At 44.8% G+C, this 4,226-nt stretch overlaps 1 long non-coding RNA gene across 1 annotated transcript; it reads left to right on the forward strand.

Annotated features, from left to right (window-relative positions):
• Window positions 1-445: 445 nt before the first annotated feature.
• Window positions 446-1,709, forward strand: LOC138876838 (uncharacterized). Its single transcript, XR_011402114.1, has 3 exons — window positions 446-503; window positions 571-622; window positions 1,296-1,709. It is a non-coding gene; the product is annotated as an uncharacterized lncRNA (long non-coding RNA).
• The last annotated feature ends 2,517 nt before the right edge of the window (window positions 1,710-4,226 follow it).

Consider the following 4,226-nt stretch of genomic DNA (forward strand, 5'->3'; position numbering starts at 1 on the left):
TTTTTGGTTGTTGTGGCAGCATTGGAGGGATATTTCATGGAAATTTAAGGTCAAATTGGAGTTGTTCTTTCTGTATAAAGGTAAGGAACCTCTTACTCTATATGTATTTAAGATTATCCAAGTTGCGGCTAAGCCATTGAAGCTAGAACTTGTGAGATATATATCGAAAGGTTTGGTAGTAATGTTATTGTTTTGTGGACTGTTTTGCGTTGTTGTTGGGCTGCGTATTTTACTACTATCTTGTGGAGTTTTGGAGGAGGAAGGGTGTGGGGAAACACCATATATATGTAGGGTTATGGGCTGATAGTTATTCGTAACATTTCCAGATTGTTTGACACGACTATGGTGGTCGTCGTATGTATGGAGTGATTAGGCTGTGTGTGGACTATATTGGGAGGCTCAATATGTTTATTATTGATGTTGTTTGGGCTGTTTGGTGACTATTTTGAATGGTGTGAGGTCATATATATAGGGGAGGTGCTGTCCGTTTCATCGTAAAATAGGTTGTGGTCGATATATAATAGTTATGACGCTTAAATGATAACGATAGTATCGTTTCTCTTATTGTAGACTAAGGAGTTTTGACAATTGCATAGCTTGAGATTGGGAAAGTATATACAAGGTATGTGAGGCTATCCCTTTCCTTCTTTTGCACGACTCCGATTGTACATAATGTAATGAACGAGCTTCCAAAGATACTCTACTCTTAGAAGCTAGCAGTACTTACATTGTTTTCCCTCTTATGGAACGATTGATACATGTTGCTTCTCTTATTCTTATGTTATCAATGTTGTTCATACTTCCTGAATCTTATAAGGTTCATAGTGAAGACTTAGTCCTAATAACGTGTACAGAGGATACCGACCTTACGTCACTCCGAAAGGTTTAGAATGTGATTCCATGAGTCGAGCATGCATTATATATATGTATCTATTTTACTCTACCGAGCCATGCTATAGTTGGCCGGGTACGGCACCTATTGTGCAACCACTGATCAGTTGGGTTTTACCGAGCTCCACGTGGCCGGGTACGATTCTACCGAGCCTATTATGGCCGGGTACGATATGATGATGATGATGCCCACAGAGGCGAATGCTTTAAAGGTTTATGTATTTATACATATGTATCATGCATTTCATGTAAGTAGCCCTCAGAGGTACTAAGATGTTACAGGTTGTATATTCTCTATCCTTGCTTACATTACTGATCGCATTTATGGTTCCTTGCCTTACATACTCAGTACTTTATTCGTACTGACGTCCTTTTATTTGTGGACGCTGCATGTCGTGCTGCAGGTCCTGATAGACAGGCAGGTGCAGCTCCCCCACCACAGTAGACTGTCCAGTTCAGCGGTGATTGGCGAGATCCCTTCTCCGGACTTGCCTTGGTCTTGGTATGCAATTTTTGTTATAGACATTATGGGTATGTCGGGGCCCTGTTCCGGCTATGTTGCAACACTTATGTTCTTTTAGAGGCTCATAGACAGGTGTCGTCTCATGTATAGTTTGGTATGCCTTGTCGGCTAGTTTTTGTTGTATAGTCTTTCATAGTAGCGAGGTAGCTCATATCTTATACGTAGTTTCTTGATTGTCTGGTCATCCCCTGCTATGTATGTTCATGCCGTCATATTTTATTGCTGGTTGTCCATGATCTAGGTCTACCATTTATATTGATCTCGTCAGCCTTAAAAGATAATAATGAAGGTTAGATGAAATGTACGTTGGTGCTCGGCAAGTGTGGTCGGGTGCTAGTCATGGCCCTTCAGTTTGGGTCGTGACAAACTTGGTATCAGAGCAAGTCTGTCCTAGGGGTTGTCTATGAGCCGTGTCTAGTAGAGTCTTGATTATGGATGTGTAGCGCGCCACATTTATAATCAGGAGGCTACATGACATCTAGGGTTGTTACCTTCTTCCTGAATCTAGATCGTGCGTAGAGTTGAGTCGTAAGTGTCCGTCTCTAATATTCACCTTGTTTTATTCCGTGATGCCTTCGACTAGGAAGCAAACGATTAGTAGACGGCTTGATACAGCAGCAGGAGAGGGTACCATTCAGGTGCCCCAAGTCAGAGCAGGACAAAGTGAGGCTCAAAGTGAGATGCCCTCTCATACCTCATCTACTCCATCTCCTCCAGAGGGTATTAGAAGGCACCCAGCGCCTCCAGTTCCTCCGTCTGGCACTCCAGACAAGGATATGCAGAGTGCTTTGCAGTTATTGACTAGCTTGGTAGCTGCTCAGGCTCAGAGGCAGAATACAGGTGCTGCTGAGAAACCAGTTAGTACAAGAGTTTGTGATTTTATTAATTTAGACCCTCCAGTGTTTACCGGATCAGACCCCAAGGAGGACCCACAGACTTTTATTGACCAGGTTCATCGTACACTTTGGGTTATGCATGTTAGTGATACAGAGGCAGTAGAGTTGGCTTCTTATCGGCTACGGGATTTAGCGGTTCTCTGGTATGATAGTTGGGAGAGATCCAGGGGTCCGAACCCTCCTCCAGCTGTGTGGAAGGAATTTTCTGAGGCCTTTCTTCGTCACTACTTGCCAGTTGAGATACGACGAGCTAGAGCTGATAAGTTCTTGAACCTTAGACAAGGTAATATGAGTGTGCGAGAGTACAGTATGCAGTTTGATTCTTTGGCAAGGTATGCTCCCCATATGGTGGCCGAGATGAGTGATAGGGTGCATATGTTCGTGAATGGGTTGGGACCACATCTAATAAATGAGTGTACGACAGCCTCCTTGGTGGAGGGCATGGATATTTCCCGTATTCAAGCTTATGCCCAGACCCTAGAGGATCGTAAGCGCCAGCAGAGGGCAGTTAGGGAGCAGGATAGAGGCCAGCATAAGAGGGCGAGATTTGCAGGGTATTCTGATGACTTCAGAGGCCGCATCAGGCCACAGTTTTCGAGGAGTTCGGCGCCACCTGTAGCTAGTGCTCCTCCACAGTTTCAGAGGCCTCGATATGATCGATCCTATTCTGGTCCAGGTCAGAGTTCGCGGGCATCTGGCTCGCAACATCACAGGGATACTAGTCAGATGAGACCCCCAACACCACATTGTGATCAGTGCGGCAAGGCCCACTTTGGACTGTGTCGTCGAGGTTCTGATGCATGCTATTCGTGCGGGCAGCCTGGCCATATGATGCGGGATTGTCCTAATAGAGGAGGTGATGGTATGGCTCAGCCGACTGGATCTGTGTCTGGTTCTTCCTCATCAGTTCGACCTCCAGCACGGGGTTTTCAGCAGTCGACAGGTCGTGGTAGGGGTAGAGGTGCAGTGCCGAGTTCGAGTGGTGCTCAAAATCGAACCTATGCTCTAGTAGGTCGACAGGATCTCGAGTCGTCTCCAGATGTTGTTACAGGTATTATATCTGTGTTTTCTTATGATGTATATGCGCTGATTGATCCGGGATCTACATTATCATATGTTACACCCTTTGTGGCTAATAAGTTTGGCATTGAACCTGAATTGATAAGTAAACCCCTTGCGGTATCTACTCCGATAGGAGATTCTGTGATTGCTAGAAGGGTATATAGAGGTTGCACTGTGATGATTTGTAGTCGTCAAACCTCGACAAATTTATTTGAGTTAGAAATGGTTGATTTTGATGTGATAATGGGAATGGACTGGTTGGCCTCATGCTATGCAAATGTTGACTGTCGTACGAAGATGGTTAGGTTCCAATTTCCGGGTGAACCCGTCATTGAATGGAAAGGGAACATTGCTACACCGAAAGGTAGGTTTATTTCCTATCTTAAGGCAAGGAAAATGATCTCAAAAGGTTACATTTATCATCTCGTTCGCGTTAGGGATGCGGAGGCGAAACCGCCTACTTTACAATCAATCCCTGTGGTTAACGAATTCCCAGATGTTTTCCCAGATGAACTCCCGGGCCTTCCTCCTGAAAGGGAGATTGAGTTTAGCATTGATGTGTTGCCTGACACTCAACCGATCTCTATTCCTCCATACAGAATGGCCCCGGCAGAGTTGCGAGAGTTGAAGGTGCAGTTGAAGGACTTGCTGGATAAGGGCTTTATTAGGCCTAGCACTTCACCTTGGGGTGCACCAGTCCTATTCGTGCGGAAGAAAGATGGGTCGTTACGGATGTGTATCGACTATCGACAGTTGAATAAGTCTACTATAAAGAACAAGTATCCACTTCCAAGAATTGATGACCTGTTTGACCAACTCCAGGGTGCCAAGTATTTCTCTAAGATTGATTTACG

Source organism: Nicotiana sylvestris, chromosome 9 (assembly GCF_000393655.2).
Source record: "Nicotiana sylvestris chromosome 9, ASM39365v2, whole genome shotgun sequence".
NCBI lineage: Eukaryota > Viridiplantae > Streptophyta > Magnoliopsida > Solanales > Solanaceae > Nicotiana > Nicotiana sylvestris.